This window comes from Molossus molossus, unplaced genomic scaffold, assembly GCF_014108415.1.
Source record: "Molossus molossus isolate mMolMol1 unplaced genomic scaffold, mMolMol1.p scaffold_m16_p_9, whole genome shotgun sequence".
NCBI lineage: Eukaryota > Metazoa > Chordata > Mammalia > Chiroptera > Molossidae > Molossus > Molossus molossus.
Genome location: NW_023425403.1, coordinates 19,502,258 through 19,529,663, shown reverse-complemented (window position 1 = coordinate 19,529,663; position 27,406 = coordinate 19,502,258). Strand labels below are relative to the sequence as shown.

Sequence of the window (27,406 nt, the reverse complement as noted above, 5' to 3'; positions counted from 1 at the left end):
CCAACAAAAAGACTGAACAGATTTATAATAAGAGAAGCTAAAAAGTTCTAATTCAGGACGGTGTATTACTACTGTTTTTAATCTTTTCTTCCTCTAACTTTATGGCTTTTGTTAAAAAGAGACAACAGGCCCAATATTGAGTCATCTGTACTAAGCTCACATCATCAAACCAAGACTGAATACCGAACCTAAGTAGTTTTAGCCTGTCCCAGTAATATAACCTTTAGCCAGTCAATCTAGAATTACCTGGTTGGGACTAGGGAGATAATTTGCCTAACAGATCCTTTTCATCGCCCAAAGAAAGATGACCTTGCCTGAAACAATCCACTTTTTGCTAAAAATTTCCTTTTTCTGCTCCCTTCAACTTATAAAAGCCTTTCATTTTTTACAGCTCTTGGGTGCTCCTTTCCACATGCTAAATGGGATGCTGCTCCATTCACGAACTCTTGAATAAAGACTATTTGATCCTCAACTTTACTTAGTTCAATTTTGTTTTGTTTTTTTGTTTGTTTGTTTTTTATCCTCACCCGAGGACATTTTTCCATTTTTTGTTCAGGTAGAGTGGGAGGGAGAGAGAGGAACAGAGAGAGAGAGAGAAACATCGATGTGAAAGGAACACATCGAGTGGCCGCCACCCGCACAACCGACCAGGGCTGGGGACAAACTGCAACCGAGGTACGCGCCCCTAGCAGGAACTGAACCCGGGTCTCTCAGGACCGCAGGCCGACGCTCTAACCACTGAGCCAAACCGGCCAGGGCTCAATTTTGTTTTTTAATAGTTTCATTATAAAGATGGGGTGTGCTCATGTTCATGGGAGATATGGCCTATGTCTGGCTTGGAAATTACTGGTAAGTCATCACCTTTTGTGCCAGACATTTTGAATGAATTCTAGGTCTGCTACCATCTAGTCATGTGAATTTGATCAAATCATTTAACCTGCCTGAGTTTCATGCTCCTCATTGTAAAATAAGAAAGATAATGATCATCTTATGGGTCAGGAATAAGAGAACAGCCAATAATGCTTGACTCACAGTAAACCTCCAACACAAGATAATAATGATGGTGATGATAATGTTTTTCAAACTTTAAAGCATTTGATTTGCTAACAACTATTTATTATTGCTCCCTACAAATCACCAGGGAGATAGAACTTTATTTTCATTAACATCAGTGAAAGAATTTTAATTAAAAAAAAAAAAAAAAAAACGAACATGAGAGAAAACCTTATGCAAAAAAAAAGATGTATACAATGGTAATAAGTTCCTATCACACAGATATTTGATATTTCTTACTGTACTAGTTGGTGATCTACTGACTTCTAGCAGCTTCAAGTATGTCCATGTCTCAATAATAATAAACCATTATAAAATATATAAATGTTACTATATTTCATGTTTTTATAATTCATCTTTATTGTTGAAAGTATTACAGATGCCCCTCCCCCCCACTGGTCCCCTCCTCCTTCCCTGCTTCACACTATCGTCGGTGTCCATTGGTTATGCATATATGCCTGTAAGTTCTTTGGTTTATCTCTTCCCATCCCTCCAACCCTCCTTCCCTCTGAAGTTTGTCTGTTTGGATCTATTTTGTCAGTTTATTTTGTTCATTGGATTCCACATATTAAGTGAGATCATGTGATATTTGTCTTTCTCCGACTACTTTTGCTTAGCATAATACTCTCCAGGTTCCTCCATGCTGTCTCAAAAGGGTAATAGATCCTTCTTTTTTGGAGCTGCATTGTGTATATGTACCACAGCGTTTTTACCTACTCATCTACTGATGAACACTTGGGCTGTTTCCAGAACTTGGTTATTGTGAAAAGCACTGCTATTAACATAGAGGTGCATATATTTTTTCTGATTGGTGTTTCAGGAGTCTTAGGATGTATTCTTAGCAGTGGGGTCACTGGGTCAAATGGCAGTTCCATTTTTAATTTTTTGAGGAGACTCAATACTTTTTTCCATTGTGGCTGTACCAGTCTGCATTCCCACCAGAAGTGTACTAGAGGCCCTATTTCTCCACACCCTCGCCAGACTTGTTTGATGATTTGTTGTTGGTAGCCATTCTGGCAGGTGTGATACCTCATTGTTGTTTTAATTTGCATCTCTCTGATGATTAGTGACATTGAGCATTTTTAAATATGTCTCTTTGCCTTCTGTATGTCCTCTTTGGAGAAGTGACTATTCAGGTCCTCTGTCCATTTTTGAATTGTTTTCCTTTTGTTGAATTGTGTAAGTATTTTATATATTTTGGATACTAACCCATTATCTGATGTGTTAGTATGTTCTCCCAGAGTGGGTTCCCTTTTTATTTTGATGTTAGTTTCTTTTGCTGTACAGAAACTTTTTAGTTTGATATAGTCCCATTTATTTATTTATTCCTTTGTTTCTCTTGCTCTAGGTGATGTAGCAGTGAAAATTCTGCTACGTGAGATGGATGTCTGAGATTCTGCTGCCTATGGTCTCTTCTAGGATGTTTTGTTTTTTGTTAATGTTTAACTTTAGATTTACTATATAATGATTTCATGAAATGCATATGGATTTTGGCATATTTTTATCTACCACAGAAATGTATCAACACTGCAATGTAGCAATCCTTATGAGACTTGACTAAAGGTTAATATGCAAATAAGTAGTCAATATTTTAAAACATGAAGTTTGAGATAAATTAAAAATAAAATTAATCTAGGATTAATAGTATGTTAAATATTGAATAAGTGTAAGTCAGCCCTACTGACAATGACTGTTTCTAACCAGACATGGACAAGGCCCCAGAAAACAATGTGCCCCTACAAGGTCATATCACAGCTATAAAAGTGACCCACAATCCTTTCTCCCGAGTTAATTGTTACTTTCTTAATGATGACATCACCAGCCTGGCTTCAGGATCAGTTCTGCTAGCCGCTGATTACCCAGGCAGACCTCTGTGTGTGTACATGTGTGTATAGTGTATATACCTCTATAGTATACCTGCCAGAGTAAACACTAAATAAAGCACAAAAATCTATGATTTGCAGATTGAAGATACCTTGCTTCTTTATTAGCAAGATATTAATACCTTAGGAAAACTAAAGAAAGGGTACTTGTGGAATTTGAGATAAGTAAGTTACTGCCTAGTAGCATTTTCAGAAAAAGGTTCCAAAGTTATACAAGCTTTAACTCTTAAAAAAAAACAAAAAACTAGCAAACCAGTGAGTGCACACAGGCAAGCACACTTTCCTCCTCATTCTAGAGACAGTCATTTCCTGTGTTCATGGTTTGCATAATGATTCTGATCACTTGGTGCCTTCTGATGGATACAGAAGAAAGTGCTATCTATTTGGTAGAATGATACTATTGTTGACAACAAGCTAAAGAAGAACTGTGTATTTTTTCCTTTTGCTTAGTTTGTTCATTTCATTTATTTTGTGTCAAGCTTTAAGATGACCAGAAGCAACTGGAGAGTGAAATTGAATAAGATCATAAAAGGCAATATTCTTTTGACACTGTTGGACAAAAAAAATGGAAAAACAAAGTATTATAATGGAAAAATACACAAAAATGTTAGACTGAAAATACTAAGCCTTAAACGTGGATAGAAAACAAACCAGGAGCAGTAAATGCTGAGTTCTTGGCTTTAGTAATTTCTGCAGAGAATCAATTGCTCCTTCCTCTGTGCTCCATAACATTTTCTATATCGTATGAAAAATCATGTGTGGGTCTGTTCTTCTTTGCCCCAGTTGAGCTCCTGGAAGCCAGGAACCATATAAGAATATTCATTCTTATATCTCCATTTTATTTCAAAAAGAATACCTATTTTATTTTACCATCCTGGAGTCACATATTTCTTAAAATAATGTCTTCTCTAGAGGAAGGTCCATTGTAACAACAGAGGACTGTACTGTAGCTAGACTTAGAACTAAGAATAAAGGTATCACGAGATTACATAGGAAACTCCTGAAAAACCCCAGTAAGTTCCAGTAAGTGGAATTATAGAATCTAATTGAATTACTGTGGGAAGAAAAAAACTTTAACAGCAATCAATAAACTAATCAAACACATAGCCATTTAGGTTATGTAAAACAAACTTGTTATTTTCTTCTCTTTCTCCAGAATACTGGACTAAATAAAGTGGTGAGCCTTTGTAAGACTGAATAAAATTACATTTTTGTATATAGCATATTTTATTTATCCATTCATCTCTTGATGAGCATGAGTTGCTTCCACCTTTTGGCTCTTGCTAATATGCTACTATGATTATGAGCGTACAAATATCTCTTAGAGTTTCTGCTTTCAATTCTTTTGAATATACACCCAGAAGTTGAATTGCTGGGTCAGAGTAATTCTATTTTTATTTCTGAGAAATCTCCAAACTGTTTTCCATAGCAGCTGCATCATTTTACATTCCTACCAGAGTGTGTAAGAGTTCCAATCTCTCCACATCCTCACCAATATTTATTTTCTGTTTTTGTTTAAATAGTAGCTATCCTAATGTGTGTGATGTGATATCACCCCAAATTTCTATTTTTTTAAAAAAGAATATGTCTAATGAATAAATTTTTAATAAAAAATAACTTCCTAAGAGTCTGTGACTTCAACATATAGGTAAAATGCAAACCTATCTGAATGATTTCCCATTATTTTAATAAAGCACATTTGGGTTATTACTTTATCTTTGTTTTCCTTTCACTGAGTTAAAATTAATATGTAAACAGATAAAATATTCATCTTTTCTTACTATCATGGGACTACACTATAATTAGCTACTTTATGACAACAGGACATAAAGATAGAGTTCTTACATACATTTAGTCAGGCTGCTATTATGATAAGTCCTCTTAAAAAGGTAAGATAATGAATTATCTATGTTTCGAATTGAGTTTACGTAAATTTTTATGAGATACTAAAGTATATATGTTTATTTAGTAGTATTTTTTTGTGTGGGTATAAATCAAGGTTCATATGCTAGAGAGAGTTGACACATTTTTTAATTGAATTTATTGGTGTTACACTAGTTAATAAAATTATATAGGTTTCAGGTATACAATTCTATAATACATCATCTGCATACTGTATTTGTGTTGTGTGTTCATCAACCCAAGTCATGTCTCTTTCCATCACCATTTACTGCCTTATGACCCAGTGATTCCACTTCTGGGAATTTATCTAAAGAAACCTGAAACACTAATTTGAAAGATATAACACATTTTTACTAAAGGCACTATTAATTCATTTTAAATAGAGAATCAAAGTATCTCCAGAAAAGACTTGTTGAGAAATTAGAGCTAAAAAATGGTGTTTGAAATTCTAAACTAATTAAACTGAGTCTTATTTCAAGGATAACATTAAAAGACTTATTATATACACACAAGAACAGCCTGACAATTTACACCTAGATAGTTCATGGCTGATTATGTTTATGAAGGATGACATTATTCTAGTTCATCTGCCACCATCTCAGATTATTTGTCACCAGCCCAAATAGCATATAGACACACAAAAAAATTCACATTATGTTTGTGGAAGTCTTCATATGACAAAAGAAGACAATTATTTTAAATAAAATCACATTTCTAATTTCTAACTATGTAATGATAGCTATACATTTTAGAGAAAGCTATAGGTCAGGTCAGCTAGCATGGTTTAAATACTGAAAATGATTCTTCCTTTATATAATCTCTCATTCTGTGCTAGCAAAAGATACTATGCATTCATTTTGAGTAAGTATGACTTAATTGATAGAACTAGCCATTTGTATAATGGCTTTTGCAAATAATTATCCAGGAATAGTGACACAGACTACCTAAAAGCGAGTGAGTATAAAGTTTGAGCAAGTTATTTTCATATTCTTGACAGCCTAATGTTTTCTCATCCTAATAACCTTAAAAGATTTAAGCCAAATACTTCTACATGAAGCTTGTAAAGAATTATCCGTAGCAGTTGGGAAATAAAAATTTTAAATTTGCCTTGGAATATATGAAGACTTAGCAAGGTTATTTGCTGAAGAGTGCAACTAAGAAACACTTTAAAATTCATTCTCTGCTTCGTGTGTGATGAATATCATTTTCATGATATAGACGAACTGAGAAACTTTCACATCTTACAGAAAACAACTTGTGGAAATATATCCTGGGGATATGTTGAAACTATCAGTAATTCGTTTAGGAAAGGCACATAATATAACATCATATTATCATAACTGACCACCAGGTGGTCCTGTGTAAATCATTATGATGAGTTACAAAATAAATGTCTCTCTCTGCCTCTCCTTGTCTCCTTTTTCTTTGACACACACACATTCTAAGAAAGAGGTTATTTTATAATGTTATGAGTACTCTGGCACTAGACTCTATGTGAACAAATTCCAAAAATGTAGCCCTTGTTAAGGTAGTAGGCTACAGTAACCAGAATTTTGTACCCTATACAAAATTACCAAATTCTCAAGCATTTTTCTTTTTTGCCTTCAGTTGAAATATGAGAAGAATGAGTATACTCTATAAAGGAAATAAATTTATAAGTAAATCAGACTCACAGTTATTACATAAAAATATATCAATTGCTCAGTTTGAAATTTCCTAGAGGATAGAGACAGCACCTTATTTACCCTTACATTCTTAACAACTATCAAAATATCTGGCATGTAAGTGCTAACAAACATGCTGAATTGAAAAGAAATATATATATATATATATATATATATATATATATATAAAGTTAACAAAGCATTCAACTCCTAAATGTTGGAAAAATAATTTGTATTGTAAGAGATATCTTTAAGGAGTGTCAGTGCCCTCCAGCCAACCACCAGAAACACGCCTGCAGTGGAAGAAGTTGTTAGTTACTTGTCACCGGGGAGGAGAACAAGTGCCACGGGGGGAAGTGGGGCAGCTCAGGAAGAGGGTATTAGAGAGAATCTTTGACAGCATTTGAGATTTGTTGAGATTTGGGGGGGAGAGGGCCTAAGGAAGCCAAGGTTTGTTCTAATGAGAAAATGGGGGCAATTCTAGGGGTAAAAATAAGCAGCTGTCATTGATATTAGCCAGATTATGATGTTTGGTATTTTGTGAGTTCACAATGATCTTGTTTTGTCTGTGGCCCAGCTGTTATGACAGTTCCTGTACATAAGGTGCTATTTTCTTTCTCAAAAAGAACATTTGATAATGAAAACATTATTCCTGAGTACAAAGTAATAAATTAAAAAAAAAAAAAGATTCTGTTTTGGAGCACAATTAGTATGCCAATTTAACTCTCAATCATTGCCACCTAATAACCAAAGACAGATTCTTGAATATAATGGATGCAGTCAGAGAGTAATTTATTTACTTTCCAATATTACAATTTAACTAAAAATGCTCAGGGGTAAACAATCTTCAAAAAATAACTCAAATAGTGTAGCCTTGTATTTAAGGAGAAACCTAACCTTAGCATGGTCAAAATGTCAGAATATCACAATTACCACAGAGCCCTTTTGATATATTCCTTGTGTAAGTACTTTTCAGCTAAGGAGTTCAGATATACTGGGAAAGATTTACAGAGGTCCACAATGCTTCTCTGCAATTCTTTGTTGAGTAAACAAAAGCACTTCTCCCACTGCTCTTGAACTTTCCTGATTATGTTGGGACATCCAGCCTTATACAATTTACTGGACGTCATATGTAGCAATGAGTGTCTTAAGGGAAAATGAATGAAAGATACTAAGTATAGGGACTACAAGTACTCAAAGAAGTCCTTTGTCTTCTGCACACTCCTTCAACTCGCCCCTCACTGTAGTAAACTCACAATACAAACCCAAATCCCCTAACTATGATACTAAGAACTCACAGTAGTTTCTGAGGAATAGCCTCAGTGGTTAATTAACACATTTTATTAAATCAGAGATAAATACAAAAGTTATTGAACACATAAAACATAGTAAGTATATGCTATATTCTTCTACATCAGCAGTAGTTCTCAACCTTCCTAATGCCACGACCCTTTAATACAGTTCCTCATGTTGTGGTGACCCCAACCACAAAATTATCTTCGTTGCTACTTCATAACTATAATTTTGTTTTCCGATAGTCTTAGGCAACCCCTGTGAAAGGGTCATTCGACCCCCAAAGGGGTCGCAACCCACAGGTTGAGAACTGCTATCCACATGATAAAGAAAATATACGGTTTTTCATTGAAAAATACCTAGGAAAATCCAGAAAGTCATACAAATAAAGGACTAAATGAACAAGATTCATTTAGTGGAAAGAAAATCATCTATGTAATATATTTTATAGTGATCATATATATTTTATCATTTCAATTAAAACATAAGTTTCTTTTTTCTTTTTTAGCCAATGGAGAAATAAATGATTGGTCAAAATCAGAAAGCTGCTTATATCCTAAAAAAAAAAAAAAAAAACTATCAATAGGCCGTTTTCCTGTGTATACGCAACTTACAGTTTGTAAATATGGGTTACTTTGAAAGCTTAATTGGTTTTAAACCATTTAAAGATAGATCTATTTAAAAAAATAAAAGTGTTCCCGAATTTTAAATTTCAAGAATTGATATGGTAGCATTCTGATTTGCTTTATGTAACAACACTGAGAACATTCAGACTATTATATCACGGTACTGGACAATGGCAAACCTATTGGTAAAGCATGGTGAAAAAAATCTACAACATTTTCAACTCAGCTTCATAGGAAGAAAGTTAATTTAGAAAGAAGTGGGAAAGACAACCATTTGGTTTGAGAGAAAATTCTGTTGAAAGGCAGCTATTTTGTAAATTTAAGTCTTTTTGCAATCTATGTAGCTTCCTAGGGACTTTACTCACTTTGTTCTCTATGAGTAAAGTTATGTAGGACATCTCCACCCCATTTCCACTTCTTTAATTAAGTTTATAGAACATTTTGCAATCATTTATTCTTGTAAGTGTTCTTTAGCCCTGTGAACGAGGCACCAATTTTACAATGTATGTAATTCATTCCTCCTGTGGGGCTCTGTGCGTCATCTTCCTACCTTTTCCATTCCAAATAATATACCAATCTCCTTTCTACTCCTATAGCTTGTAGTACATTTAAAAGAATTTCCTACCTCACATTTTCAAATGTTTCTTAGGGAGGACTATCTTTACCTTCATTCTTTGGTCAAATCATGTTTAAAAATATCATCTCAGCCTTGGCTGGGTAGTTCAGCTGGTTAGAGCATCGTCCTGATATACCAAGGTTGCAGGTTCAATCCCCGGTCAGGACACATACAAGAATCACCAATGAATGCATAAATAAGTGGAACGACAAATCGATGTCTCTCTTTCTCTCTCTCTCAAATCAATAAATACATAAAAAAATACAATCTCAACATTTGTTGAAAAATTTTTCTCTGAAAAGTATCACATAAGGGCCTAAAGTGAAAAATATCCGGAATACTCTTTTCCACTCTCTTCTCAGAAACAAAATATATAAGCTATCATTCAATAACATTCAGTATCATTCCTCTGCTCTAAAAAAAGGAATCATGTAAAATGTATGTGTGTGTATATAGAGAGCTAGCGACATGGACATGGCTGCATTATCATGGCTATTTTCTTCTCCAGGAGATTAGAAGATCTTTAAGTCCTAAATGTGCCATAATTCAAAGTAATACTGACAATATTTATGCATAGCATTTGGCCCAAACCATACTTTAAAATGGAGAGAGTGAGTAGCATTCACATAAGAGCTGTGCTTAAGGTAAATATGGGGAAATATAAAAGGATCAAAGAACTTTCTATGAAGCACTACTTCTTTAAGCTGTCAGATATTCCCTAATTAATAAATAAAAAGCCCTGGCCAGGTGGCTCAGTTGGTTGGAACACTGTTCCTATACACCAAAAGGTTGCAAGTTCAATTCTAGATCAGGGCACACATACCTAGGTTAAGAGTTTGATCCACAGTCGGGGTGCATATGGGAGGCAACTAACTGATTGAAGTTTCTCTTTCACATTGATATCAATATCGATGTCTGTCTGTCTCTCTCCTTTCCTTTCCCTAAAATCAATAAACATATCCTCAGGTGAGACTAAAAAATAAATAAATAAAATAAAACATCTCGACAAATGTGTATAAAAATATATCCTTAAGCCCGGCCAGTGTGGCTCAGTGGTTGAGCATCGACCCATGCACCAAGAGGTCACCGGTTTGATTCCTGGTCAGGGCACATGCCCAAGGGTGTGGGTCAAATCGCCAGTGGAGGGCATGCAGGAGGCAGCCAATCGATGTTCTCTCTCATGGATGTTTCTCTCTCCCTCTTTCTCTCTCAAATCAATAAAAAAAAAGGAGATATCTATCTATCTATCTATCTATCTATCTATCTATCTATCTATCTATCTATCTATCTCTCCTTAAGAGTAAGGAATGAGCAAAACCACAAACTTTTGGTGTGGTAGTACTAAGCATAAAGCATTTAAATAATGCTTCCATTTTAAATTGAGTTTCTTTCCCTTCTGTATTCTTAGCTAGCCTTCTCTTTTAAAAATCATCACCAATATTTCTACTTGGCATATTTTTGTTTTAAAAAGAGTATGGGCAAGTAGTTATTTTATTTTCCCTTATTAGGTTTTAAAAATGAAAGAAGACTTATTTTGCAAACAAGTTCACAAAATTTGTTGCTGTTCTGGAGAAAAGGATATTCTCCCATGTCTGTGTGTTATTGCCACTGGCATTCTAATAACTTCTTAAAAACAGGAGTCATTTTTATGTCCTGTCATAAGCAATCTATCATTCACTTTCAGTGCAATGGAGGGTAATAGAATAATAGAAAAACAACATATGAAAAGCTTAGAACATCAACAGAGAAAAAAAGATTCTTTTTCACTCACCTGGGGCCTATTTCCAAACACTGAGGTCCAATACATACAACTAGAATTATAAAGAACAATGAATTTTTCCCCACAAAGAAAAAAACCGGAGGGAAAGAACATAAATAAAAACTGATAATGTTACTCCTTTTCAGAAAGAAATAAAAATATGGTACAAACTGGAGAAAATAAAGTTCTGATAATCAACAAATCAGTGGGCAGCCTATTTATAACGCATTCCTTACTTAGCACTGGCTTCCTGTCTAATTAATCTCCTAAAAACTAAAAAAAAAAAAAAAAAATTTTCACACATAAGAAAATATTTGGTCATTTTAGATAATTAGACATTCCATTTTCATTCCAAAAGACTTGAGCAAATGATTTGCTGTCTTCTTCTCCGTGCCCAGTCAGGCTGTCAATTCAGACGGCTTTCAATGTCCACATCTAAACAGTCCAGCAATTTTAAAACTGTCTGAGGGTGATGATCAAATGTACAATGTTAAGATCCTCTAAATGACTGACACTCTATGTAAGCTTCATCTTTTCCTTGACAAAATACTGCTCCCCTCCCTATCACAGTCAGATGCACAGAGCTAATCTGGTTTAAAAGCTTCCCAGGAACTAGTTAGTACAAATCTAATGCCCATGAAAGTTACGTATCCTCAAAAAATGAAGTAAATATATGCTTACCCAAACAAAAAATTATGCTTTTTTGTGTTCTTGAGGAAAGAAAAATAACAAAAAGGGTAAAGATATCATTTGTTTCCAAACAATCAACAAATGTAATGCCCAAGAGAAAAACAAAGAAAACAAGGGAAGTTAACAATTATAACAATGCCCATAAGATGGTGTTCTGATCTAAAGAAAGGCAAGGAAACACTGACCTTCATTTATAGAAAAGAAACAAGCGTTTAATTTGAGGCAATAATAAACAGAAAAGAACACCAATGCAGTCAGAAGTAAAATGTTAAAAAAAAAAAAAAAAAAGATTGAGTTTTCCTAAAAACGAATTTTAAAAAAGAGACTATCTGAGGTTAAAAAGCAGAAACAATAATTTGACCAAACTGTCATTTTATTTTTTGCCTACAGTAGCAACTCTAAAAATATTTTTATTTGAAATGATTTCAAACAGAAAATTTACAAAATCAGTACAGGAGTCTCCTGCACACATCTTGCCCAAACTCACCAATTTTTATTTTGTTCATGTGCCTTAAATCCTTTGTCTATAAGTATTTATAAGTAATAACTATTCTGAATCATTTCAGAAAGTTACAATACATTGCTTCTCTTTGCCTGTTATTACTTCAGTGTCTATTCCCTAAAAACAAGGATATTTTGTTATGTAAGCATAAGAAATGTACAGTAATTAAATTCAGGAACTTTAACATTGGTACTTTTATCTAATACAGAGTAAATATTTCAATTTTGTTATGTTCTAATACTATTTTTATAGCATTTCCCCTCTCCAGTCTAAGATCACTTATTTGCATTTAGTTGTCTTATCTCTTTAATTTCCTTTAATTTGGAATAATTCCTAAGCCATTTTTTTCAAGATATTAATATTTTCCAAAAAATACAGGCCAATTATTGTGCTGAATGTGCTTAAACACTTGTCTCATGTTTCCTCTTGAGATTTAGTCACACATTCCTGGCTAGAATACAATATAGGAGATGCTGTGTCCTTCTCAGGAAGTACCTCTGCCAGCAGAGGATTCATTTGAGTCTCACTGGTGATGTTAATTTTGCCTTCCCAATAAACGTATTGCAGATCTCACCACAATATAGTTACTGCTTTTCCCAAGTAATGATCAATCTATGGAGAAACATGCTGAGAACCATGCAAATATATTGCTCCTCATCAAATGCGGTCCTTGAGATGGAGCATTCACTAATTCTTGTCTTAAGCAGTCTTTTAATATGACGGTGATTTCCCAGCTCCAACAGTCCTTCCACATTCATCAGTGGGCATTCTACAGAAGAAAGAAGTCCTCCCTCCCTCCCATTCATCACCACTGTAGGAACACATCTATTCCTATTTTATCTAATGGGTTTACTCAACATTACTGTCATTATTGATTTTGCTGATAAAACTGTCCCAGATTTGGTCAGTGGGATCCCCTCCAAGCTGGGTCCTGTGTTCTTTTGAAAATATCTCCATTATTTTACTGATCTCTTCCTTACTTTCTACCTTCCCTGTCCTAGCTACGAAATCCGTCATTTTTTTTCTTTCTTTCAAAGAACCCTTTTGCCTGCACAGGAACAACATACAGAAACCAAGATCTGGAAACAGGGTGTGCTCCATTGCTACTGGGGCGACACATGCTTCCAGGCTCTTCTGCAGCAGACCTGGGAAATTTCTCCCCAAGATTCTGATACCCACAACTTCAGCCCAAATCCACACGGTTTTCCTCCATTCCACATCTGTGTATTTCTTATTCCACAGAAAGAGCCTTGGCTCCCAAAACATTTACTCAGTTTCACAATATACATCAAATAGTTTTGAATTACTGCACCATATCACTGCAAAGCAGCTTGACAGAAAGAATTTCAAGTTTGTGTAAAATTGCCCGTTTTTCCCCTTCTAGACTTAGGCTATAAAGTTAAAGTATTGCATTCAAAAGTCACTTGGATTAGTTCTTTACTTCCTTCAGGGTGGTTATTCATTCTTCCTTTTTCTCTTTTGCCCTCACTGAGAGAAAAACCTTTTACTGGAAAATAAAAGATTTACCTCACATAATATATTAATTCCCGTTTAATAAACTCTTAATGCAGTTATTTGTTCAGTTATTATAGCAAATTTCCAGAAATAAACGAAGAAACCCAATGACAGAAATGTTGAGAAGCAGTTTCTAGACATCTACAAGTAAATGCACACTTGAGAAGAATGAAGAGATTCTTAGGACAGCTTTCCCTGTTTAAACCTCTATGTGCATTCTTAAATTCAAACTTGGTGACTGAAGTTAATGTTTCACAGAAATGCTATGATAATTAACTATAAAAGAAAATGTTAAGCAAAAGCTCAAAAATACATTCAATTCTTATAAAGCCATACGTATTTGTCACCTATTGGGATCACATTTATAGATTAATAAAGACAGCTTTCCTAGGACTGCTAATCATTTACATTTATTGCCTGTGGCATCTACATGAAAACCAATGGCCTTGAAGAAGCATACTTGTGTTTCACATAGCAAAACATGTAAGAATTTGGTACCCTCTGCCCCCTTGTGAGGGGGCAGCTTGCAGGAGGATGCTGTCCCTTCCTGCGGGGGCAGCTGTGGGGATGAGGACACACTGCTGTGTGGCAGCTGACTGCAGGTCACAGTGTGACAGCAAAAGCTGAAAGGCAGCTTTGAGAAGCTGTGGTTCAGACTGAGGAGGTGCGGGAGAGGACAGGCACTGGTCTTAGCGACAGGCAGATAGGAGTAGCAGCCGACGCTATGACAGGGCAGTGCCCAAAGCAGCTACGTGCTGCACGTGTTCCACGGCTCCAGGGGAAGCTTCAGTGGCAGCTGTGCAAGGGGACACTCGCCATGTTCAAACACATTCCCATGTCTGAGAGCAACTTCACCCAGATCAGCAAAAGAGAAGAGATCGATGTGCTCAACTGTGTGCAAATGATCACTGTGGGCATTGCATACACCAGCCCTGACCTCACAATACCTGACGTCATGCTGCTGACACTATTTGCTGCCAGCGGTGTAGTCGGTGCCAAACAGGACCACACCCAGGTAAGGGTACTCAAGTCAGCGAAGAGCCTGGAGCTGACCAGGCTGTTTCCTTTGAAGTGTGTAAAGTTGTCCGTCTACTGTCATGAGAAAAAACAGCTCCACTTGAAGCTTGCTACTGGCCACTCTTTTTACCCACAATTATGCCCGCCCTCAGACGCGAAAGATGTTTGCATGCTGGGAAGACCTGGTTTTCCCTGGGATCCCCAGGGAGGCTGACAGTGGTACCCAGGCCGTACCAGCTTATGACATGATAGACACACCTGTGTTGGAGGCAGAGGACAGAGGAGCCCAGCAGCAGTACGACTCTGCACTCTCAGGCTGCTCTCCTGGGCTGCTGAGGGAACAGTCATGTAGAAGGGCTCGGGCCCGATGAGCCACTATGTGGAGGCCTTGCCACACTGGGGAGGTCCCGAGTGCTTCTGAACATCCTCTGACCCACACCGATGTTGTAATGCTGTCAACAGCAACCTGACGGTCCTGTTTGTTCTGGAAGACTCACATATTGCTGTGGACTCAGGCAGTCTGATCTGCTGGAGGACATTTTCAACTGAAAAAAAACCCTTCGTTTATCTGAGCCATGAACTGATTTTTGCATAAACCTGTGGCACTGTAGCACGCTTTGCACAAAGGTGCACAATTTGTTAGTAGCTCTCAGAACGTAAGATGGACATAGCTTTTTGAGCAGCAGTCTCCCCTCAGGCATCTGTTTTGTGGAAATCCTAAGACAAGTGTAAAAAGTAAAAGTGTGAGGATGCTCACTGGTGAATAGCACTGGTGCTCTCCTCGGCACTGGACCGTCCCAGCAAAGCCACAGTGACCCTTGTGGGGTATGGTAGGGAGATTTGTACATCCACTGGGAGACTGCACTTGCTGACTTCAAAGAGTCTTCTAATGATGAGCTCTTAAGACAGGTGACAGCCCTTTACAGTCTTACTTCTCTACCTCCACGTTTCTCCTCTCGCCACATGCCATGGAGAAGGTGACCAAGACCCGGTCAATGTTAGAAGCCTTCCCGTAGTTGCTGAGGTACCTGGGGCCACCACTCTTGCTTATGCTGGTAGGGAAGGAATCCAACAACATGCTTCATGCAAATACTCTGTGCTTAGGAACACAGTGTCTTTTCTAACCTTAGCACCAGCAGAGCCTGACCACAGGGCAGTAACATCAAGGTCAGTGTGGGTGTGGTTGTAGGAAGGGAGACAACCAGAAGACCTGTTACAGAGGCCTTGGAAGGTCCAGGAGCTGGCCCCTGTTTCAACCTGGCAGAGTAAAGACAATATGAGTGAAGAGAATGGAGGCCAGAGAGTCTCCCAAGGCCAGGCTGAAGCCTCTAGGAAAAGAAAGGGAACAGGAGAAAACTCCCACCAAAACACCCTCTCTCATTCTGGTCGGAAGGGGAAGGACAGGTCAACCCTAACATCCCATGGAACCACTCAGAGAGATCAAAAGAAGGACCAGAGCAACCCAGAGGGCCAAGGACATGGCTCCTCTCCCCGGGAATACAGCCTCCACATCACCCAAAGCGGGTCTAGATCACCTCAAAAACCGAGGAAGAGCTGATCTAGAGTTAGTTTGGGGGAGCATAATCCAGAGATCCATCCCCTTGTCCCCTTCCCCTCATTATTTGACTCTCCAGAGTCTAGGAGGGAACACTCTAGCCATTCATGGAACTTGTGAGTATCAACTAGAATGAATCTCCAATGTTATAATATACCTACCTGTTTTAAGATGGGGAAACTTAACTTTTCTGAAGTGGGTCAATTCTTTCATTTCTTGAAATAGATAAATGCCTGCTATATCCTTTTAAAAAAATAAAGAATTTATAAATTGGTCTGATACGGCCTCAAAGAAATTCCAGTCTGGCTCCCTTCTCCCTGTCTAAGATGAAGTGGGCATGTGATTCCTAGTATATGCTAGTTATCCGAATAAGAAAATCAAGATGCCGCCCTGGCCGGTTTGGCTCAGTGGTTAGAGTGTAGGCCCGTGGACTAGAGTCCTGGGTTCGGTTCCCGCTAAGGGCACGTACCTTGGTTGCAATTTGTCCCTGGCCCCAGTTGGGGTCGTGTGGGTGGCAACCACTCGATATGTCCCTCTCACATCGATGTTTCTTTCTCTTTCTTCCTCCCTTTCTCCGTCCTCCTCTATCTGAAGATAAATGCAAAACAGAAAATCAAGATGCCCAAAGAGTTTCGTGTGTTTGGAGCTATCCTTGTAAATCAAATTGCCAATGTGTTGAGCTTGTCAGTGTGTGACAAGTGAAAATGCCGAAGTGTTACATACTACATGTCTATAATAAATTGTGTCCAGAGATTTCAGTGGGCTTGGAATGGTCTATTTGTCTACAGTACTCGTTTTCAAAATGTTGTTTGTCTGGCACAACTGTGTGTTTAAAGGGGTAAATCTGTCTTGGTTATTAGTATGTATAGAGAGGTACATTTGTTTGGGTGCATTTTGGTGTTGACCATACTACTGAATTTATCACGACTTCCCACATCCTAAGAAGTTTCAATCATGGCCTATTCTTCTAGCTGGTAATGCCACCCAAAACAAACATGGTAGTGGGTCTTGCTGGGATGCAGGTTCTTAATGCTCCAGTGGGATCCCTGGCACAGATGTTCATGCCATCAGAAGCTCCCCAGCTGCATGAGATGGAGAGGCCATCACTACCTGTTATAATTATACCCTACTTACCACAATTCTGAATCACACACTCAGAATCCCCTTCAGGGAAGACAGCCATTAATTGTGCCCTTGGAAGTCTCACATTCTAGACTCACCCTCTCACTGTACCTCTACCGAAGACTGAAGTCTTCTAAACAACTGTCATTCCAATAGCTTCCTCTTGCCTTTGCACCTACAAATTGTGAGGGCTTGTATGAGGCTGAAAGGGGCCTTTCCAGAGGAAGTACAGACAGGGGCGCTAGATAATGTGAGCTTCACCCTAGGCTTTCCCATTCACAGGCTGTCTGACCTTGAAAGAGACATTTAACCTTTGAGCAGATCCTGAGATTCTCAGGTGCTGCCAGGAAAAGAACTCGAGAACGGCTGTTCAGGCGTCAGACGAGTTGGTTCCAGTAGATCGGGTAGTGGCTTCAGAGTGCCACTTGGGCACCATGGAATGTCAACCGAAGGTCACTGGCGTCAATTCAAACACCAACAGGAACCCCCAACGTGGGTGCGGTGAAGAAGGAAGTTAGCGCCCAGAGCTTGGCGGTGGAAGGCATGCTGTGCACACAGCAGGTGCAGTGAAGAAGGAAGTTAGCGCCCAGAGCTTGGCGGTGGAAGGCATGCTGTGTACACAGCAGGTGCAGTGAAGAAGGAAGTTAGCGCCCAGAGCTTGGCGGTGGAAGGCATGCTGTGCACACAGCGCTGCTGGGAACGGTGCAGAGCGCCACGGGCCGGCTGCGAAAACGGCATGGCCGTGAGGCTGCCGGGGCCCAGGCGCCTCTGCTTTTAAAATGAGTTTATTGTGGTGACATTGGTGAATAAGATTACCTAGGTTCAGGGGTACAATTCTATAATACATCATCTGTATACTGGATTGTGTGTTCACCACCCCAACCCAAGTCTTCTTCTATCACCTTATCTTCTCCTACCACACCACCCCACCCCACCACCAGCCTTTCCCTCTGGTAATCACCATACTGTTGTCTGTCTACCAGGTGGTTGTTTTTGTTTGTTTTATTTTATTTTATTGTTTGCTTAACCCCTTCACCTTTTCATCCAGCCAGCCCCTCTCCCCTCCCCTCTAACAGCTGTCAGTCTGTTCTTTATGAGCCTGTTCCTATTTTGTGTGTTAGTTTATTTTGTTCATTAGATTCCACAAATAAGTGAAATCATATGATACTTGTCTTTCTCTGACTGGCTTATTTCACTCAGCATAATCCTCTCCAGGGCCCTCCATGCTGTCGCAAAGGATAAGATGTCCTTCTTTACAGCTGAGTATTTCACTCAGCTAGGCAGCTCTGGTCCGCCCCGCCCGGCTCAGAGCTGGTCTGCACCAGTCTGCTTCGCTCTGGATAAACGTCTTCCGTGTTTCAGCTCCAGCTGGGGAAACGAAGCCTTCAGTCTTCGTGGAAGGTTTATTTATTCTAAATGCAGATAGTTTTTTGTCTCTGTCTGCATTCAAATTTTGGAGGTTTTCCCCCATCCTTGATTTAATTTTATTTAATACGTTAGACATTAACATATTCTAGAAGTTTAAATTATAACCAAAAGGTACACTCTAGAAAATGTCTTACCTCCCCCTCTGCCACTGGAGCCTTCAAGCCTTTGTAGGTACTGTAACCAATTTCAGTGTTTTATGGTTTATCCTTCTTGTGTTTAATTGGGGGTGGGAGGGTTAAATGAGTCTTCTTTTAAAAAACATTTCCCATGTGTATTAATAATCTGTTTCTGCCTAAAAAATTACCTCGACTGAACAGCTTAAAAGAACAAATATTACCTCCTCTAGTTTCTGAGGGTCAAGAATCTGGTAGTGGTTAGCTAGAAGATTCTGATTTAACATCTCTAAAAAAGATGCAGCCCAGCTATAGGCTGGAGCTACCATTTCTTAAGGTTTAAATGAGACTAGAGAATCTGCTTCCAAGTACTCTCTTAGGCTTCAGTTTCCCACTGGCTGTTAGCCAGAGAATTTAGGATCTCCCAACATGGCTTCTCTCTAGTGTAGCTCACAGCATGGCAGCTTGCTCCATCCGGCACAAGTGATCAAAGAAAATGAAAAAGACAAAGTCCAGGATGAAAGCCCCGGTCTTTTACTACCATCTTGGAAGTAACATAACATTAGCTGTTTCATATGCTATTGGTCACAAAGAATAACCCTGATACAGCCCTGGCCGGTATGGCTCAGCAGTTAGAGGGTTGGCCCGCAGACCAATGAGTCGCGGGTTCGATTCTGGTCAAGGCACGTACCTAAGTTGCGGTTGGTCCCCAGCCCTGGTCAGGGTCATGAGAGAGGCAGCCGGTCGATGTGAAGCATACTGATGTTTCTCTCTCTCTCTCCCCCCGCTCCCTCCCACTCTATTTGAAGATACATGGAAAAATATCCTCAGGTGAGGATAAAAAAAGAATAACCCTGACACAACGTGGGAGTGGACTACACAAAAATGCGAATAGAAATAGGCAGGGTGCCTGGACCCCTTCTTGGGGGCTAGCTATCAGTTCTTGTTTCTTACAAAAGGGTGCCATATTATAAATACTCTTTCATACTTTGTTTCACCAAACAGTATTTCTTAGGAAGTTACACACTCAGTTCGTAGAGAACTTCATTATTTTATAAACAAGAAACAGTCTATTATGTTTATGCACCACAGATTATTCAGCTACTCTCTTATATGTGGGCATTTAGGAAAGTTCTCATATTCTGCAATTATAAATAATGGATAATTTTTTATTTATATATTTTAATGTTGAAATTAGAAATCCAGCCTGGATCACCAGTGCATTAAACTCTTTTGAGAAGGTCATTAATACACTTTTTGACGGGAGATTAAAAAGTCTTAATTTGCCTGGCCAGTGTGACTCAGTGGTTGACCTCGACCCATGCACCAAGAGGTCGTTGGTTCGATTCCTGGTCAGGGCACATGCCCAGGTTGTGGGCCTGATTCCCAGTGGGGGGTGTGCAGGAGGTGGCCAATCGATGTTCTCTCTCATTGATGTTTCTATCTCTCTCCCTCTTCCTTCCTCTCCTCTCTCTCTAAGATCAATAAAGAAAAAAAAAATTTTTTAAGTCTTAATTTGATTTGTAAATGTTTTACCACGCATTTGTAAGTACCTAATGTAAGTGGCATTGCACCATGTTACATAATTACTGCCTATATCCAAGTATCTCTGTAAAGAACATCACAAGCACAGATAGCAGTAACATCATTAAACCAAAAGTAAAAGATGTAAAAGAAAACAAAAGCAATGTCTCAGTGGACACTAACAGCATCTGTACAAAAGGGTTGACAATTAGAAGTGAACTGAAACACCAATCTTTAACTGCTTGTGAAGAGTTCAAGTGGCTCAAGAGCTGTTTAACAAAATGGAGTTACCTGGTATTGATGGAAAAGGTCATAGGCCAAGAAATATTTTTATAAAACAGTAAAAAGATAAGTTGTCTATCTAGACCCGTGTATTCTGGTTCTTAGAGATACATAGTGAAGTATTTAGGTATGAGCACTACAAAGTCTGTAATTCTCAAATGTTCAGAGAAGGGGGGAAAAATTGTGTATAAAGATATAAAACAAACCTGGAAAATGCTAACAATTGATGAATATATGGGGAGAATATGTAAGTTCTTATTTTACTATTTTTTAGCTTTTCTGTGAGTTGGAAATATTTCAAAAAAAATAATAAATGTTGGGGAAAGACTGACATTAGCAACAACATATGAATCATACAATTGAATAGTTCAAATGCATTCATTATCCAATGGTTGAGAATACAATTTCGAGGAAAAATAGCAGTTGAATTTGCATTAAACAGTATAATCTATAAAAACTTAATTGTATTTTAATACATGAAATCTACCATCTTTCTACTTATGAAGGTCTAATTATAAGTTTCAGCTATTAATATCATTAAATTCTCTGGGTCTATAAACAATAACAACATAAAATTATTACTAAAGATCTACCCCAACCTATTTTCAAGATTTTAATGTAGAATTTGATTACTTTGAACACACAAGCCACTGCTGATCTCTCTCTCTCTTTTTTTGGTACGCGCCCCTAGCAGGAACCAAACCTGGGACTCTCTGGTCCGCAGGCCGATGCTCCAACCGCTGAGCCAAACCGGCCAGGGCTCCTCCATTTTTAAATAAACGAGTCAACCACTGTACCATGCATCACTGCCACTTCTATCCTGGATTCATGTTGACAATTCTTAAAAAACTCGTTACCTTTTTCTTGAAAAAAAAAAAAAAAATCAACCAAAGCATGTTATATTTTGTTATAGCATAATTTTTTAAAGTAATTTAAAATTTACATCTTTTTCTTTTTAACTGGAGGAGTAAGATAAAAATCAGAAAGAAAAAGAAAAAAACAAGAATGAGATTAGATATAAAACTTAAAATTCTACAGATTGGAATGAGAGATATTTCAAAGTACAACATAAGGTTTATCTTTTGAACGCGATATAAATTAACTCTACCAAAAAGGGAGAGACCAGGTTATTTATTCAAATGATAACACCAAATTAGGTTAGTTTTCAGTAAATTTTCCTCCACTATACCAGATAACAACCTAATTATATAAAATAATTACCAATGGTTTGTTTCTCATCAGTACATTTTATGACCTCTAAGCAAATAAGTGAAACTATACCTATAAAAATGATGTCACACTGAAGTAGAAGTTTTCTCAGTCTTGGATGGTTCTTCATCTTCTGTCTACCCCAAACATCCTAAAATGGCGTTTGACTATGACAATTTCATGGCTGGTATGGGAAAGGTGGGTCGTGGAATAGCATGAGGATGTATATACACTGTTTTATCAAGGAGAAAAACAATACAGTAAGGAGATTTTACGATAAAGATTTTCTGGGCAAAATTATGAAATATTTAAGAAGTTCTGAGGGTTTATCTAGAACATTAGGTTATCCATAAATATCAACTGAATAGAAAAGTTTTAGAATCTCCATCTTGATAGTTTATGTCATCCATATGGGATTATGATTTTGTATTATCAGTACAGCTTTTTATCTGTAATTTTTCTTCAATAACAAAACTCTCATGATTGAGGTTCTAGTATGGGCCAGATATTGTACTGTTCTACGAAATGTTATTTGGTATGATTTTATACACAAAAGGTGCTTCATTTCTTTTTTTCTCGTTAATGTGATGAGGATTCTTTTTTTAAAGCACCCAACTAACTAAAAAGTAAGTTTGTTAGTTTATTTGAGAAAGACTGGAAGTGGAAAATTCTGGGATATATTAACCAACACAGATTTAACAAATTTATTCTGTATACAACCCTAGAAGTGGGTATTATCACCTCCACTCTCTAAATGAGAAAATTTAGAAAACAGGTTTAGAGAGGCAAAGTAAACTTCCCCAAGTTTACACAACTAGAAAGCAGCAGAACTGGGATTCGAATGCGCGTAGTCTTTCTTGTTTCAAAATTCTTGTAACTGCGCTATACAGCCTATGCTGCAGTCTTGCAGTAAAGGCATAAACCTGCTGCTGGTGATCTCTTCTCTCCTGTGCGGCATAGAAAGGTTGAGAAGAGCACTGGGACACCTAGGGTCAGCAGAGCTTCAATAAATTACTCCCCAAGCAAATGGGTAAGCACATCTAGTTAGCCTCTTCCTACCAGCTTGTTCCTCATTAATATCTGCTTAAACAGCTTGTTGGAAGGGATGAAGTGGAAAATACCAGGCATAAAGGCAGGTATCTGTTCAAAGGACCTTGTTTTAGGTCAACATATCTTTTGCATCATATTCTGCTCCAGTTTCCTCAGCCTTATGAATGTGTAATAAGCCAGGGACATTGACAAAGCTGGGGTACAGCAGGAAAAGACGGCATTCTGTAAAAATTCCACCAGTAAATTCTCCAACACTAAATTAGTTACTTTAATAATGGAATCTCTTTGATGCTAAATAATTACCTATTATTCCCTTTATTCTAACACTCAACAGCACCTCATTTTTTAAATAATTAAAATCCTAAGCTAAATGTTCGGTGACTTTTTAAAGTTTCAGAAAAAGAAGTCTTATAAATTAGACAAACTAGGAAAATACTAGCTACAAGGCTACTCCAATCCTAGGTCTGAGCCAAAGAGTAAATGGGATTAATGAACAGCATAGAAAGATCATGAAAGAGGGAACTATGGGCTTCTCTACTAGTTACGCACCCAGTGAAAGCAGCAGACAGAATTATTTCAACTACAAATACTAAAATCATAATTTTGCTTTTTACTCAGTTAAAAAAAAGTAAAGTATGAAACAACTGTGTTCTCTGAAGTGCTGTGTGAATAGTACTGAGAGTCCAATACTACCTCTCATAACTTATAGTGGCTTCAATCTAGAATTCTGATCAGTAGGTAGATTTAGAAAATAGGTATGCCACAAAAATCCTTACTATTCATGCAGTTTCACTGAATGCTTACATCCGCAGAGTACCATTTGCATAATGACTGATTCTATATAGTAATGACTGTTTAAAAATAATTTCAAGACTTCTAGAAAAATGGAATAGCTATACTTTTCCCTATGCTTCCCACTAAGCACACCTGAAAAACCTAAACATTATATAATAAACATAAGAAGACACTCAAAGGTGGACTGAAGAAGGCAGACCAGTTAGGGGTCTTGGTACCCAAAGGAACAATACGGTGATGCAGTCCCAAGTCCTTAAGAGCTGAAGAAGTTGGCAACCCAGAAATGCCAATAGGTAAAGAAGAAGAAAAAAAAAGCCTGCTCTCTTTAGCAAGAGGAGCAAGAAAAGGACAGTCTAGCAAGACAGAAAAGAACTAGTCTATTCCAGTCAACTACCCAAATATCCCAAAACAACAACAAAAAAACATATGTGGCCCTACCCCCACCTACGAAGCAATGGCCTAGTGATGAGCCTTGATTTGCAAGCTCACTGGGAGCTAGAACTTTTATCTCTGCCAGGTAAAATTAGCCGTCCCTCACCACAATGTCAGACTGTGGATTATAACAGACTTTCACTACAGTCCAATGGTGAAAAGACCAGCTATCTTCCAATCCTATGACATCAGTGGAGGCTATGTGAGGAAAGTCAGCAAGGATACAGAAAAACTCAACTAAACCATCAACCATCAAGATCTCCGGACCGCAGGCCGATGCTCTAACCGCTGAGCCAAACCGGCCAGGGCAACCATCAAGATCTAATAGACACTTACAGAGTACTCCATCCAACAACAGCCAAAAACATATTCTTTTCTTTTCTTTTTTTTTTATCCTCACCCGAGGACATTTTTCCATTTTTTGTTCAGATAGAGCAGGAGGGAGAGAGAGGAAGAGAGAGAGAGAGAGAGAAACATCAATGTGAAGGGACACATTGAGTGGCTGCCACCCGCACGACCAACCAGGGCCGGGGACAAACTGCAACCGAGGTACGTGCCCTTAGCGGGAACCGAACCTGGGTCTCTCTGGACCGCAGGCCGACGCTCCAACCGCTGAGCCAAACCGGCCAAGGCCAAAAACATATTCTTTTCATGTGCCCATGAAAGATATACCAAAATAAACCCCATTCTGGGCCATAAAACAATTTTAATGAAAATAACTGAAAACATTAAGAGTGTTGTCTAACCACAATGGAATCAAATTACAAAGCAATGTTGGAAAGATAATAGAAAAATCTCTAGACACTTAGAATTTAAACAACATACTTCTACTAAACAATCCACAGCATAAACAGGAAATCTCAGAGAATTAACAAAAATAATACATTGAACTGAATGAAAATAAAAATAGAGCATATCAAAATTTGTGGAATACAGTTAAAGTAGTACTGAGAGGGAAATGCATAGCACTAAATGCAGATATTAGAAAAGAAAAAAAAATCTCAAAATATTTTCTAAGCTACCACCTCAAAAACCTAGAAAAAGAGTGAAATAAGCCCAAAGTAAGCAGAATAAAATAATAAACATAAAACAGAAATCAATAAAATTGAAACAGAAAAAGACTATGAAATAAAGCATTCTTTAGAAAAAAATCAGTAAAATTGACAAACTTCTAGGCAACACGGAAGAGAAAATACAAATTACCCATTATTAGTGGATATATCACTACAGATCCTGCAGACACCAAAAGCTGTCTAACAAAGGAAAACAACTCTACACACAGAAATTGGACAACTGAGATGAAACTGACCAATTCCTTTAAAGACAAAAACTACCAAAACACACAAGAAGTATATAATGTAATTAACTTTATATCTATAAACAAATTGAATCAATAATAATCTTCCAAAAAAAGAAAGTGCCAGGCCTAGATGGTTTCACCAGTGAATTCGACAAAATATTTAAGAAAAATATAATCTCTTCCAGAAAATAAAAGATGGGACACTTCCTAACTCATTCTATGAAGCCAGCATTACCCTAACAAAAAAATGGATAGACAAGTAGAGAAAACTACAGAACAATATTTGTCTTGATAAAAATGTTTTATATCTTGGCTGTATAAATGTCAACATCCTGGTTTTGATACCATACTAGTTTTGCAAGATGTTACCACTAAGAGAAAATACAGAGGGTACAGGGGACCTTCTCTCTATTATTTCTTTCTTCTTCTTTTTTTTAAATCTTCATCCGAGTATATCTTTCCATTTATCTTCAGATAGAGTGGGAGGGAGAGAGAGAGACACACACACATCAACTGACTGCCTCCCGCACAACCCTGACCAGGGTTGGGGACCGAACCACAACCGAGGTTTGTGCCCTTGACCAGAATCAAACCCACAACTCTTTGGTCCACAGGCCAATGCTCTAACTACTGAGCCAAACCAGCCAGGGCTCTCTCTATTATTTTCTTACAACTTCATGTAAATATATAACTATGGCAAAACAAAAGTTTAATAAAAATTTTGAATAGAGCTATTAACCCTTATAAAATCAAACCACTACTGAACTCTAATGTCATGTGCTATTTTAAGAAAGCAAATGTTAACAGTAATTATTATAAGAAATGTTTGAAAAACCATTTGAAAAAGCAATTTGGTTGTAAGTGAAGCTCTAATACATTGCAATGAATATACTATAAGGTTGCTACAGTTTATAGGGAAAAATGAAGCTGCTCTCAAGGTACACACTAATAAGTTATTATGCTTCACAAATATGTCATTTTTGATGAGTTGAAAGATCATGCTGGTTTTGATTATATAAGCCTACTGGTTTTAATTACACAAAAAGGTTGATAGGAAGAGCTTGAAATATTAGAATGCCGGGTTATCTAAATTGAAAACATTTCTACTGCCTCCCACTCCATATATGTGTGTGTTTGTGTGTGTGTGTGTGTGTGTGTATATATATTTATGCCTGTAACTCATATAAGACTTACATTTTTTGAGCAACCTCTCTAACTATGAATAGTTAAAACATTTTGAATATTACATCTCTCCTTATAGCTTCTAGATATTGTTATATTAATGTTTCAAATGAATGTTATTCAAGTCTACTGACTAGAGAGTAAAGACTTAATTGAAGAATTTATAAAGTTGGATAAATCAATTTATTACCCAATTAATTAATTTTATTATAATAAAATGATGATAAATCATGCAGGCAATATTAATCAGTTAAATTCCGCCCCTCCCTTTGGGAAAGGAAGAATCTTTAAGCTAAGAAACTGGTGAAACATTAACAGATTGGATTTAAGCCCTGGGTTTACGGGTCAGTCCAATTTTTTAAACATTTGTTATACTACATCCCTCTAAATGAATGAGTGGGTAAAAAAATCTCATTCTGTATCTATAAGATCACTGATTCTGAAGCGAAATTGCTTGAGTTTAAATCCCAATAATTTCTCTTAATGACAGTGTGAACTTGAAAGAGTAACATCTGCATCTGCAAAAATGGTACATTGGTGATATCTATCTCCTAGTGAGGATCCAACACCCTCAAAACAGCACTGGGCTCACAGAAGCATTCAGGAGCTGTCAGTCATTATTATTATTTCTATATTTTACATAAAGCTAACTTCTAAAAGAAAGTTTAGCTCACTATAAGTATTATCTAGAAAACAATTCAATAAAAACTACTAAACAAATTAAATAGGTGCTAATTTAAATCAATGTGACCTAGAACCAATATGGTTTTTTTAAAAAAAGGTACTAGTTTTTATTCCCCTCATTTTCATATTTTTAAAGTTTCAAAAAAGAGTATTTCAATACCTTTGAATAACAAAACCTTAAATTTTTCTATTCATGTCTAAAATTATAGA

General features: G+C 37.3%; 1 protein-coding gene and 1 long non-coding RNA gene across 5 annotated transcripts in view; both read right to left on the bottom strand.

Moving 5' to 3' along the window:
• Nucleotides 1-27,406, bottom strand: part of TNKS (tankyrase) — a 177,922-nt gene that overhangs the window by 94,626 nt on the left and 55,890 nt on the right. The window lies entirely within an intron of this gene.
• On the bottom strand, nt 10,813-14,584 carry LOC118622220. Its single transcript, XR_004957992.1, has 3 exons — nt 14,451-14,584; nt 11,974-12,105; nt 10,813-10,848 (listed from the first exon to the last, which is right to left on the bottom strand). It is a non-coding gene; the product is annotated as an uncharacterized LOC118622220 (long non-coding RNA).